We start from the raw sequence: 14,800 nt of genomic DNA, 5'->3' as shown, positions 1-14,800 counted from the left end.
TGGCTGACCACTTGACAGTTTTGATAAGGACTGGCTCTGTATTGAGCTATGTGAAATTCCCAGCGGAAGAGGCATTTTGTGGACTACTTCCTGCTCAAATCATATTTACTTCTGCTTCTCCACCTTCTTGGCCTGTGCCTTCTCTCCTCAGCCTATGAAGAAGTCTGACAGAGCAGCGCGTGCTGTTGGGATCATCTCTCCTTGTCTGCAGGACTCTCTATGAACAAACCATGGATTACATATATATGTAATTAAGACCATTTAAGTCAAAAGCAATGGTATGCGATGAAATAGTACACTGGTAAACTGGCCTAAATTACAGTGGTTTCTATCCACGTTAATTTGCTTTGTACATGCGAAGTGCAGTTGAAAGAGCAGCGTGGTGTCTGACAGGCCCTGAAAGGCAGCATTTGCTGTAAGTCATTTCAATTGAGCACTGTTATCATTTACAGATTTATTAGGTTTGGAATCAATAAGAAGGAAAGGCTTGAAAGGTTGCAAAGGTTTTCCTTTGAATCTTAGTCATTGTACCTTCTTGGGCAGCAACATATTTAAATGATCTTCACATATTTCACAAGTTCTCCTTTCTTGCCCCTCCCCTTCATCAAATTTAGCATGTATAAATTTGTTACGATAGAAACCTTTCTTTGGAGAGAGTTGATCGCAAGCTCGAGGGGAAAAAAAGCAGCAAATAGAAACAGATCTTGAGAACAAAATGAGGCTGGTAAAAGGCAACTTTCTTATGCCCTGTTGGCATCCTCTCCTGTCAACACAGGTCTTAGAATGAAGATTGGCCCTGAGAGTACACTTAAGGACTCTCTGGTTCAATCTACCCTTTTCAGATAGGAATATTGAGGCTGGAGAGGGAAGTGGCTTCCCCAGGTCCCAGAGATTCAAGCCTTACCTTTCTTCTTCCCTCTCTCCCTCCCTTCCTCTCTCCCACTAGCCTTCACTTACCTCTGAGCTAGCCTAGACTCTAAGGTTAGCCATCTAAGTCATGTTATGTCTAGAACCCGGGAACCCCTGACCTCTTTGACCTGCCTTGTCAGTCCCAAAAATGCGGAACCCCACTGTTTTTATTTACTGAATCTTACTTGCCTCCTTCTCTGGGCCTTGCACCAACCTACTGCCAAATCTAGTGATTCTACTTTCAGCAGTATTTTCCAAATCAACCCATGCCTTCCTAATTCCTACTGCCAAGAATCAAGTTCGGGTACTCATTGCCTTTCCCCTGAATTATTGGTACAGCCTCCTATCTCTTCCCTACCACAAGTTTCTCTGTCTCCAACCTCATCTCCAACCTCATTTACTGCCACCCTCCATACAGCTGGAAGGCTAACATTGCTAAAACCAAGTCATCTTATGATACCTTTGCTTGAAACCCTTCAGTGGCTCCCCAGAATGGACAACATAAAGTCCCAACTCCTTGGCCTGGCATTCAGAGCCTGCTAGGAGTTGGTCCTCACTTATTTATCCAGCCTCTTCTACTCTCTTTGCTGTATCATATTCCCCAAACTAGATTACTAACCTTTTTCCAAATGTACCTGTTTTCCCTTATCCTCACCTTCACTATTAATCTTTCTAAGACTAACTTAAATGCTCCCACTGCCACATACACTAGAAAGTCTCTCTTCTTTCTCTTTCATAGCACTTAATTATAATGCAATTTTAGAAACAAATATTTGATTCTTATATCCTTCTTACTCAAACTGTAAGCTTCTTCACAGTGTGAACCATCTGCTTAATCTCTGATGCTAGCAGAAGTCATGGTTTAGCATGCAGCCACTGGAGCAGATGTGTCCAATGAAAATATAATGTGATCCACATATGTGATTTTAAATTCTCTAGTAGCCACATTAAAAAAGTAAAAAGACACACGTAAAATCAATTGTAATCATATATTGTAACTCATATCAAAATATTAGCATTTCAACAGGTAGTAATATAAAAATATCATTGAGCGGCTGGGCCGGTGGCACAAGCGGTTAAGTGCGCATGCTCCACTGCGGCGGCCCGGGGTTCACCGGTTCGGATCCCGGGCACGCACTGACGCACCACTTGTCAGGCCATGCTGTGGCGGCATCCCATATAAAGTGGAGGAAGATGGACACAGATGTTAGCCCAGGGCCAGTCTTCCTCAGCAAAAAAGAGGAGGATTGGCAGATGTTAGCTCAGGGCCAATCTTCTCACAAAAATAAATAAATATATCATTGAGATATTTTATATTCTTCTTTCATACTAAGTCTTTGAAACCAGATGTGTATTCTAGACTTACAGCACATCTCAATTTGGACTAGCTGGATTTCAAGTGCTCGGTAACCCCATATGGCTAGCAGCTACCACATTTGGACAGTGAAGTTCAGAAGTCTTGCGGTCAGGGTTCAGATCATAGCTCTAGCTTATAGCTGTGTGATCTGGACCACGTAATTGCTTAACCCCTCTGTCCCTCAATGTAAGTATCTGTAAAATGGAAACAATAATAGTACCTACCTCATAGGGTTGCAGTGAAGATAAATGAGAAAATGTGAGTAGAGAGCTTTTCATGTAGTTTAGCGCACAAGAAACAGTGTCATTATTACTATCATCGTCTTTGTAGTCACTGCAGGGTCCAGAGGGCATCTATGGTTGCCAATTAATGCATGTTTATTGAATTGAACTGAATTCTGCTCAGAGTTCCTCAAGTAGTGGAGGGATTAAAAAGTAATGCTTAAGAAAAATTAGCCTGATAGTATGAGGTGTCAAAGTACAAAATCACAATGAAATATGCTTGTCTTTTTAATGTATTGACTTTTCAGCTTCTCCGTTTCTCTGTGCTTCTCCCTGGCCCCCGGGGAAAGGGCCTACTATTGCTCCGATCACTGGTTCTCAACCTTGGCTGCATACTGGAATCACCTGGAGAGTTTTAAAATCTGCTGCCTGGGTCCACTCCCCAGTGATTCTGATATCGTTGGACTTGGGTGAGGCTTGGCCACTGATAGTTTTAAAACTCCCCAGGTGACATGCAGCCAAGGTGACCCAGGTCACCTTACTTTGAGCTATGTTTCTCAGAGTGCTTCATAGGCCACCCAAATCAGGAATGTCTGAGACACTTGTTTAAAAGGCAAATTCCTGGGCTCTATTGCAAGCGTCAGTCAAAAATATCTGGGAATGTGAACCACCAGTCTACCTTTATAACAAGTTTCTCAGATGATTTTGCCTTTCTGGCATTCTTGCCACCCCTCCTTCTATACACAGCTCCCTAGCTACTGTGTCATGTAATGCTATTCTAGCTGCACATGCTCAGTTAGAGGGTGGCCTACTGTCCTTGGTCTCTGGACAGAAAAGGCCACTTTCCTATTCAGTGGGATACTCCCACCTCCACTCACCACCTTCCTCAACGTGGTTGCTATGTGGTTGAAATTCTAATTCACTGCTCTGACCCATCAGGGTCCCATATCCTCCATCTCATAGCAACAGGAGGGCTGACATATATTAGAGATGGGGAGCATGAAATCAGAGAAGCCTTCACAGAGGAAGCTGCATTTGAAATGGACAGGATTTCTTCAGACAGAGATGACAGAGTCAACAGTTTGAGCAAAGACATAACTTAATGTTAGAGATTCAAAGCACGTGCTTTGGAGTGAGAGAGTCATGGTTTCGAACTCTAGTCCTGCCCCTTTTTAGCTCCATCTATGACCCCACTCCTCTCACCAGAGCATCCATCTAATCTTTTCTGTTTTATAACACCACTTTTTTTCTAAAGGTTTTTATTTGCTAAATCTTTACTACATTTTTTTTTTGTTTGTTTGCTGAGGACTATTAGCCCTGAGCTAACATCTGTACCAGTCTTCCTCTACTTTTTATGTGGGTCACCACCACAGCGTGGCTAACAAGTGGTGTAGGTCCGCACACGAAATCCAAACCCACTAACCGGGCCACTGAAGCAGGACATGCCAAACTCAACCACTATGCCACGGGGATGGCCCCTTTACTACTTTTTAAAAATTATTTTATTGAGGTCATATTGGCTTATTACATTGTGTAAATTTCAGGTGTACATTATTATATTTCAGTTCCCATGTGGATTGCAACGTGTTCACCACCAATAGTCTAGCTTTTATCCCTTACCATATGTATGTGCTCCTTTATCCCTTTTGCCCTCCCCCACCCCCTTCCCCTCTGGTAACCACCAATCTGTTCTCCTTATCTATGTGTTTGTTTGTTTATCTTCCACACTATGAGTGAAATCATAAGGTATTTTAATAGTTCCACCTGCTCGGTTAGATGCCTATGCTCCTTTATCTCTGGGCAGGAAATGCCCTTCTGGGATTGGTAACCATCCCTGCTCTCCACATCTCCCCCTTCTATATATGTGCAGTTGTCTAGTCGCAGCCGTTTTGTCTCACTTTCCTCCAAGTCCCCGGCCCTGACATGACTTCCAGTGCTCTTCCTCAAACATGATTGCTAAATTGTTAGAAATCTTTGCTCTGACCAATGTGTGCCCAGTTTGGCGTATTTTGTTGTAGATGATTTATCCAGATTCCAGGCCTTGTAGCTACTTCAACCCAAATGCACAGACTCAGCTGCAAACCTCAGTCCAAGTTGCCCCCAAGTCACCTGTATGACCTTAAATCAGTGTTTCTCAGTGTGGTCTGAGGAAGAGAAGAATCAGAGTCACTTGGAGGAAAATGTTAAAACATAGATTCCTAGGTCCCACCTGGGAACCGGATCTCCTGGATTAGAATCCCTAGGCATGGAGCCTGGGGATCTGATTTTCTCTTTTTTTACTTTTTTTTTTGCTTTTTCTAAGCAACTCTCAATTGCAAGTTTTCTTGGGGATGGAAGAAAGGGTAATGAGAACGTGGAGGAGTCTATAGAAAAAGTAGGTGGTAGTGGCAAAGAAAAAATTTGCTCATCTCACATTTCTTTTCGCTTATTACTCTTCTGCTCCCCCTCAACCACGAAGGGCAGAGCTTAAGCAGTGGAAGAAGTGTTGCTGGTTGTTCTGACTCTGCACTCCAAAGCTGACTGGGAAGCCTGGTCCCATGTCCAGATTGTATACTCTTAGGACAATTTGACTAATCAGGTTATAGTAATATGTTAAAAGGAAGTAGTGGAATGACATGTTCCCCTTCCTAGGGCTATAAGCTTTTTAACAGGGATTCTAGGAAATAAATCTTAAATGCAGGAATGACCTATGATAGAATTTCAATCCTGCCGTAGACTGGTGGAAAGGAGAGGGACCTCCTGAGAGGTGGAGACGTAGAGAGAGGAGATAAAGGAGAATTGTAGCAATTCTGCTGATATATCATGTTGCCAACTAACCCATAAAGGGCCTCATTTTTGATGTTGCTCCCTGAAAACAACCTTCTTAGGGAATCTCTGGGTGCTGCTTGGTAGCATTCTTATTTAGCCTGAAAGTGGGTCTTGTCTGTCTCTCTCATTTTGATATCCCCAGTGAGTAGCCACTCAAAAAATATTTGTTGAATAAATGAGTGAGACACTTGGAAGGTAGGGATCTTCAGCCAGGTCTTAAAGGATATGGCCATGGATCAGAAGGGGAACCAGCTTTCCAGGTAAGGAGACTAGTAGAAGGATCAATGACCTGAGTTTTCTTGGGGCCAGAGGGGAGCAGCCAGCTCATAGCCCAGTGGCCTGGTTAGGCAGCGATGAGTGTTGTCATTGGAGGAATGGGAAGGTATGGAGGGAACAGGAAAGAGCAGGTAGGATGCAAAGCCACAGATGCTGGCATGAGGATGTACATGATTCAAAAAGCAGTGAGTACTACTCAGCCATAAGAAACGATGAAATCCAGCCATTTGTGACAATATGGATGGACATTGAGGGTATAATGCAAAGTGAAATAAGTCAGAGGGAGAAGGTCAAATACCATATGATTTCCTTCATTAAGTAGTAGATAATAACAACAATAAACAAACACATAGGGACAGAGATTGGATTGGTGGTTACCAGGGGGGAAGGGGGGAGGGAGGAGGGTGAAAGGGATAATTCGGTACATGTGTGTGCCGATGGGTTGTAATTAGTATTTTGGTGGTGAACATGATGTAATCTATGCAGAAATAGAAGTACGATGATGTACACCTGAAATTTTTACAATGTTATAAACCAATGTTACTGCAATAAACAAAAAATTTAAAAAAAAAAAGAAAAGCAGTGAGAAAAAATCATTTCGTTACTGAGGAGGAAGTAATGATGAAAACAGTGTTTAACAGAGTTTATCCTAAAAGAACAAACTGGAGCAAAATCCAGTCATGTTCCATGAGTGCACTTGTTCCTCAAGGAAAACCTTGTTGGAGAACATGACCTAGAACAGATAAATGCCTTACCCCTCTCATGCTTCTCTTTTCCTTTCTATAAAACAGGAGCTTAAGCAACATCATCAACAATAATAATACAATAACGATTCTATTGTCAGGCACATAATAACCTTATGAGGTAAGTACCATGATTAGACCCATTTTAGAGATCAAGAAATAGAAGTTTGGAGAGGAGATTACATAATAAGCCCAAATTCAAACCCAGATCTGGTCCAGAGTTCTGTTAACCACCATCTAAAACATGGAGGTTTCAAAGATAAAAATCCCATTTGTAAACTTATTGGGAAAGATACCACCTTAAAAGAGGCAAAATAATGTTAGAATAGGAGCTTTCTGGACACCAAAGTCTCAAATGAAAATGCTGTATTTGTACTCTGCTCTGACAGGAGGCAATCTAAATGTATTATGAAGCACATGTATTATGTAGCTATGTACCCTAAATGTATTATGAGGTACGTCATAAATGTATTATGATGTAGTGTTAAGAGCAAGGGCTTTAAGACTAGGGAAAGCTGAATTTAAATCACAGCTCAACACTTCCTGGGTATGAGCCTCTCTGAGCCTCAGCTGCCTCATCTATAAAATGGGGTGATTCTAGTACTGAGGTCATGAAGATGTAGTAAAGATTAAGTAAGCTAATGCAGGTAACATGCCACTGTAGAGGCCAGAAGGACCAGCTTTAGAATCATATGGATCTGGGTCCAAACCTAGCCCAACAAAAGGGCTAGGTTTGTACTAGATACAAGTCTAGTAGCTGTGTGACCTTGGGCAAGATGCTTTACCTTTCTGAGTACTGGTTTCCATATGTGTAAAATGGGAAAGATAATATTTACAACTCATTCTTCCAACAATTATGTATTAAATGCCTGTGGTACTAGGCACTCCACACAGTTTGGGGATAAAAAGATGAATAATCTTTACCCTTAAGGGATTTACAATTTTGTTGTAGGAGACAACAAACACATAAGAATAATACATTATTACAAGTATTATGATGCAGTAAGGGCCCAAAGAAAGGAGTCTACAATTGTATGTGGATGAGTTAGAAAAGGCTTCATAGAGGAGGTGAGGAAGTTGTGGAGAGCCAAATTGGACATATTCTAAAGTGTGAAATGAACAGTAAGTGAAAGTTGGTTGGAAATAGAAAATGATGTATAGAGATTTAATTTTTTATTATAAAGTATAACACATACAGAAAACTGCACAGGAAGTAAATGTACAGCTCAATGTATTGTCACAAAGTCACTACAAATGCTTACAAATAGCACCAGGTCAAGAAATAGCACCTCACCAGCACCCAGATGCTCCCCCATGCCCTCTCCCTATTACTACTTCTTTCTTCTCTCCAAAGGCTACCATCACCCTCAATTTTAACAGCAAAGATTAGTTTTACCTGTTTCTGAACTTCACATAAATGGAACCATACAATAGGTGCTCTTTTTATGTCTGGATTCTTTTGTTCCATGTTGTAACTGTGAGATTCATCCATGTAGTTATGTGCGTACTACATGATATAGTATGCTACTGCCTGAAGAGAGCACATTTTTTTATTTTTCCATTCTGCTGTTAATGGAGATTTAGACTGCTTTCTTTTTTTTGTGTGTGTGAGGGAGATCAGCCCTGAGCTAACATCCGTGCTAATCCTCCTCTTTTTGCTGAGGAAGACTGGCTCTGAGCTAACATCTATTGCCAATACGCCTCCTTTTTTTCCCCAAAGCCCTAGTAGATAGTTGTATGTCATAGTTGCACATCCTTCTAGTTGCTGTATGTGGGACATGGCCTCAGCATGGCCGGAGAAGCGGTGCATCGGTGTGTACCCGGGATCCGAACCCGGGCCGCCAGTAGCGGAGCGCATGCACTTAACTGCTAAGCCACGGGGCTGGCCCTAAACTGCTTTCAATTGGGGATGTTGCAAATAACGTGGCTCTGAATATTCTTGGTGCACATATCCATGCATATCTGTTGGGTATATGCCTGGGGGTAAAGTTGCTGTGTCACAGGGTAGTATATGTTTAACCTTAGTAGAAAACACCAAGCTCTTTTCTAAAGTGGTTGTACCAAGATACACTTGCACAAGCAGTGTTTGGGAGTCCCTATTGTTCCACATCCTTCACCAACACTTGGTATTGTCAGTCTTTTTAACTTTAGTTATTTGGAGGAGCATGTAGTGGTATCTCATTGTTTTAATGTGCATTTTCCTAATTACAAATGAGGTTGAGCACCTTCTCATATGCTTATTGGCCATTTGCAAATCTTTTGTGAAGCACCTGTTCAAGTGCCTTGCCCAATTTCTAGTCTTTTTCCTAAATTATCCATCTTGCCTTTTATCTCCTTTAACATATCAGGGATAGTTGTTTTAAAGTCTGTGTCTGATAACTCCATTATATAAATGAGTACTTGTGAGCCTGTTTCTATCATCTGTTGCTTTTCTTGGTTTTTGTTCACAATATTTTGTTTTCTCTTATACGTGGTTATTTTTGAATGAGTGATGAATACTGCATATAAACAATTGAAAAAGATAATTTGAGGCCTAGAATGAAGTTATCTTACCCAGAGAGCCTTCTTTCAAGTGGCTAGAGTGCCTAGAAATCTGGTATTATCTTAATCTATTTTCAAGTACTGGGATTATTGGAAGCTGGGCTTCAATTCCTGCAAGGGTTGGCCTATTTCTAGTTTCCCATTATTCCTAGAATGTAGCCTTTTGAAGTCCCAACTAAGAGTTTTGGGCAGAGTTGCCAGGCCCTTGGTGAGCCCTAGACTGCAGTTTTTTTACCCCCTTGCCCCTTGAAGCTATCAAAGCATTGCTTGGCTTTTCAGTCATTCAGCAGTGTCTTCTGGAATCAACAGGGGCCTTATAGGAAAAGTTGCCCCAAATGCCAGACTCATCTCTCTGAGTTTCTGCCTGTTCTTGGTCCTCTGGATCTTGGCCTCCAAAATTCTCCATTGCTTTGAAGCAGTGTGTGTGTGTGTGTGTGTGTGTGTGTACACACACACATACACTTTTCATGAGTTCCCTTCATGAGAGGCTTGTCCAAATTCCTAGTCCACTATTACCAGAATGGAAATACTGCTTAAAACATTTTTTTAAAAAATATTACCTCATGTAATCTTCACAATAATCCAGATGATTTTCTCAGCATCACACAGCTATAAAGTGGGAGAGACAGCAGTGGTAGCCCAGGCTCTCTGATTCCAAAGGATAAGTAATAAAACAAAGGGCAATGTAGCAGCCTGCATGGTGCATGATTAGAGCTGGCTAACTAGTCTTGTTAGTTTCATTCCATCTCTAACTTTTAATGCTAATTCAAGTATTAAATTATACTTGTATTATAGGAAAAGAAAAAATTCTCTTCAAGTGAGTTATATATTTGAGAAAGAAATACATCAAGATAAGGATGGCTAACATATATAAATCTCAGAAAAAATAAGTTGACGTAACTGGCTTCTACACAGTGAAGAATGCGTTTGTCCCCCCTTTCCATCCTCATTACCGTTGCCTTACTTGATACTCTAATCATCTCTCATCTGGATCTCTCCCTGTAAGTTCTACTGCAGAAGAAGATAAGGAAGATCAGTCTTCCTAAAGCACTAATGGGGTCACCACCCTGCTTAAAAGCCTTCAAACAGGCTCTAGTATTTCCCTTGACTCCACATTCCCCTCCAACTACCCCTTCACTTCTCTGCTCCCTTTCACAGTAAAGTGCCTCAAAACAGTCGCCTCTACACTGGCTATGTTCATTTCCTTACCTCCCATTCTCTCCTTTACCCATTTCATTCCAGCTTCTGCTCCTGAACATTTAAAAAAAAAACTTCTTATTTTTTAGGTCACCAATGATCTCCATGTTGCCAAATGCAATGGACCATTTTCCTACCTCATCTTAGTCTCAGCAGCATTCCACACAGTTGTCCACTGCTTGTTTCTAGAAACACTAGACTAGGCTCCTCTTCTGATTTCTCTTCCTCTCCCCAACATCTAAATGTTGGTGTCTCAAGTGTTGGTCATAAGAAACGCCTCCCTATCTATATTCTCTCCTTATATGATTCCATCTAGTCCTAGCTTGAAATATTACCTGTATGCTATCCTCCCAAATTTACATCATCAACCAGACCATTTCTGAACTTTAGTCTCATTTACCTAACATTTGATTTGATATTTCCACTTGGATACCTCAAATTCAACATGTCAAAAACAAAACTTTGATTCTCACACTACTCAATCCCTTTCCTCATCTCAGAAAATGTCATCTTTCCCTTTCTGCCACTATCATCCTAGTCCAAACTACCATCATTTCTTGCCTAGACTATACCAATTGCTTCCTAACAGGTCTCCCTGCTTTTACCCTTGCCCTTCCATAATACAGTCTCCACAGAGCAGCCACAATAAACCTTTAAAAGCCTAAATCAGAACATAGAACTGCCCTTCTTAAATCCCTCCTTCTTCTACACACCCGAAGTGCTTACATGTAGTATGAGGAAGAGAAAGTGTAAGACAGTCCTAGCATCATAAGTATTTGTGCATATATCTCACTCTTCCTAAAAGATGGCTAACATATAACTTCATAGACTCCATAGTGCCTTGCATATTACTAAATATATACTAAGTCAGGGGTCTGCAAACTTTTCTTGTAAAGGGCGATTTTTTAGGCTTTGTAGGCAATATAGTCTCTATCATAACTACTTATCTCTGCCATTGTAGCCTGAAGGCAGCCATGGACAAGAAATAAATGAATGGATGTAGCTGTGGATGTAGTTTGTAAACTTTATTTACAAAAACAGGTGGCAGGCTGGATTTGGCCTATGGGCTGTAGTTTGCTGAGCCCTGTACTGTGTCCTGAGTCTCACCTTGACAATATCAAAGAAAAATGGATACTGTGGTACACATGAAGGTGCACCACTCAGATCTCGCTTCAAGAATCTGCCTCAAGGAGTGCAATTATCTGACAGCTTCCAGCTGCAGGTTCCTTTAGGGACTGCTGGTTTTGAGCTGAGGCCATGTGGTTCCTAGGCAGCTCTCAGCCTATGACTGAGCATGATGTTGGGAGAAAGTCTCACCACTTCTGGCCAGCACGGGACACTCTTTGCACATGAGTGATCTTTGCAGAGCTCATTCAGCTGGTCAAGATTTTTTCAGAGCTACACCGTAATCTGAGGCCCTTCCTCCCTGATCCTCCTTCCTTCCCTCTCTGCTTTCACAGGTGTCAGACCTGCATCACAGTCTAAAACAAGTAATATGGTGGCAGCTTGGACCTCAGTGGTAGCAATGGTGGTGGTAAGAAGTGGTCAGATTCTGAGCAAATTTTGCAGGTAGAGCCAACAGTGTTTGCTGATAGACTGGGTGTAGGTTGTGAGCTAAAGAAAGGAGTCAGGGATGAGATCAAAGATGATTCTATCTAGTGTATCTTTGTTTTCTAGTTCATTCATTTCTGCTATTTTTATTATTACTTGCCTTCTCTTTAGTTTTATTCTGTTGTTCTGTCTGTGAATTCTTAACTTGTACACTTAATGAATTAATTTTTAAGCCTTTCTACTTTTTTAATATAAGCATTTAAGGCTATAAATTTCCCATGAGTAATATCTAGCTGCATACCATGAGTTTTGATGCATAGTATTTTCATTATCATCCAGTTTGTTAGTATTTTTTTAATTTCAGTATTTCTTCATTGACTCATGAGTTGCTTAGAAGTGCATTTTCAAACTTCCAAAGATATTTTTTTCTAATTATCATTTTTTATTGATTTTTAATTTATCTGCATTGTGGTCAGAGAAAGTGGTCTGAAGAAGATTTTTTTTATTCATGCGAATTTAATCATAATAAAAACATGCCAGATAAAGCAGTGTTGTGCATATTTTTTTACAAGAAATTTTTTTTTATTGTGGTAACATTGATTTATAACACTATATAAATTTTGGGGTGTACATCATTACATTTCAATTTCTGTGTAGATTACATCATGTTCACCACCCAAAGACTAATTACAATCCATCACCATATACATGTGCCTAATCACCCCTTTCACCCTCCTCCCCTTCCCCTCTGGTAACCACCAATCCAATCTCCATCTCTATGTGTTTGTTTCTTGTTGTTTTTATCTTCTGAGTGAGATCATATGGTATTTGACTTTCTCCCTCTGACATTTCTCTTAGCATAATACCCTCAAGGTCCATCCATGTTGTCACAAATGGCCAGATTTCATCCTTTTTTATGGCTGGGTAGTATTCCATTGTGTATATATACCACATCTTTGAAGAAGATATTTAAAAAAAAATTGTTAAGATAAGTTTTATGACCTGATATGTGGTCGAATTTCACTAAAATGCTGTGTTGGCTTGCTGAGAATTGTGTAATTATTGGGCATAGTGTTCTATACATTCCATTAGGTCAAGCTTGGTAATTGTATTGTTCAAATCTATATCCTTATTGAATTTTTATCTGCCTGACCTAAAAAATACGGAGAAAAAAAATTTTTTTAACTCCCACTATGCTGTGGATTTGTCAGTTTCTCCTGGTAGTTCTGTAAATTTTGTCTTATATATTTTGAAGCATCTTGTTAGGCATATTCAAGTTTAGAATTGCTATATTCTTATGGTGACTTGAAACTTTTATCATTACATGGTGACAACCTTCTTTATTTGTAGTAATGATATGTGCCTTCGGGTCTATTTTGTTTGATATTAATACAGCTATACCACCTTTCTTTTGATTAGTGTTTGCCTGATATATCTCTCCCTATTATTTGACCTTCAACTTTTATGGGTCCTCATGTCACAGACCTCTCTCCTGTACAGAGCACTTGGCTTTTTTAAAAAAACCTAGTCATACAATTGTTTGTCTTTTAACATTAGTTGTTTTACATTTGTTGTGATTTTTTAAAATATATTTGAATTTCTTTCAGCTATTTTGTGCTTTCCATTTGTCCTACTTTCTCTATGTTTCTTCTTTCTTTTCTTGCTTTCTTTTGAATTAAATGTTCTTTTTTCTTACTCCATTTTTTTCCCTTTACAGATTTGGAAGTTATAGCCTCTATTTTTATTTTCAGTAGTTATCCTTGAAGCTTAAATTTAATTTAAAGTCTATACAATTCCCTTGGAATATTTTGACTCCAGTCATCTCCTGCTGGCTTAAATGCTAATTTTAAAGCAATTTATTGAAATAAACCTGCAGAACATTGCACATTAGTGTGCAGCTCACTGAATTTCTACACACTGAACACATTATTTCACTAACTAGCAGCTGTGTCAAGAAACAGAACATTACCAGTACCCCAGAAGGTCCCCTCAAATACCCTTCTCGTCATTACAGGCACCCTAGACCCATAAGGGTAACCATTATCCTAGTTCTAGCAACATAGATTAGTTTCACCTGTATTTTTTACACCTATAGTATGTCCTCTTTTGTATTTGGTTTATTTTGCTCAACATCGTGTTTGGGAGACTCATTCATATTGTTGGGTGTAGTTATAGATCATTCATGATCAAGATTGCTACTATTTCATTGGGTGAATATTCCTCGATTTATTTATCCATTCACCTATTGGTCATTTGGGTAATTTCCAGTTTAGGGATATTATAGGGTATATAATATTCCAGTGGATATATAAATATTGCAGTATATTTTTTTTGGCAAACATACACCTTTCTATAGGGTATATATCTAAGAGTGGAATTGCTGAGGACTAAGGTACGCATATGTTCAGCTGTAGTAGATACTGCCAAACAGCTTTGCAAAGTTCTCATTCTTCCACCTCCTTACCCACACTTGGATATATGCTATTTTTAATCTATTTCAGTTTTTGCTATTTTTTTAACCCCACGAAGTAGATATTATTATTATTTTATACTGTTAATATTTTAGATTTACCCATGTTTTCCTTTTGGAGCATCACCACTCCTTTTTTTCCACTTTTTTTGAGTATAATTGACACACAGTGAAATGCAAAGATCCTAAGTGTAATTGTCCTTCCTTCTTGAATATCAGACCTCCTTCTGGGATTATTTTCCTGAAGCACATCATTTAGAAATTTGTTTAGTGAGAGTCTGTTGATAGTAATCTCTGCTTTTGATTCTAAAAATTCCTTTACATTGCCCTCACACTTTTAAGCTTTTAATTATTAAAAAATTCAAACATATTTAAAAATCAAGAGAAGAATATTATTAACTCCCATCTACCTACAACCCAGCTTCAACAATTATCCAATCATGCCAACCTTCTTTCATCTTTACCTCACGTACTTTACCCCCATCTGGATTACTTTGAAGGAAATTCCAGACATCGTACGATTTCATCCATAAATATGTCAATATAGATCTCTAAAATATAAACTCTTTAAAAATTAAAGACAACCACAAAACCATTATTACACTAGGAAAAATTAATGATGATTCTTTAATATTTAAGGTCATTGAATATCCAGTCAGTATTCACATTTTCCCTGATGGCTTTTTTAAAAAACAATTTGATTGATTCAGGACTCTCATAAGGTCTA

Source organism: Diceros bicornis, chromosome X (assembly GCF_020826845.1).
Source record: "Diceros bicornis minor isolate mBicDic1 chromosome X, mDicBic1.mat.cur, whole genome shotgun sequence".
Taxonomy (NCBI): domain Eukaryota; kingdom Metazoa; phylum Chordata; class Mammalia; order Perissodactyla; family Rhinocerotidae; genus Diceros; species Diceros bicornis.
The sequence above is the reverse complement of the archived record's forward strand: the minus strand, read 5'-3'. Positions refer to the sequence as shown.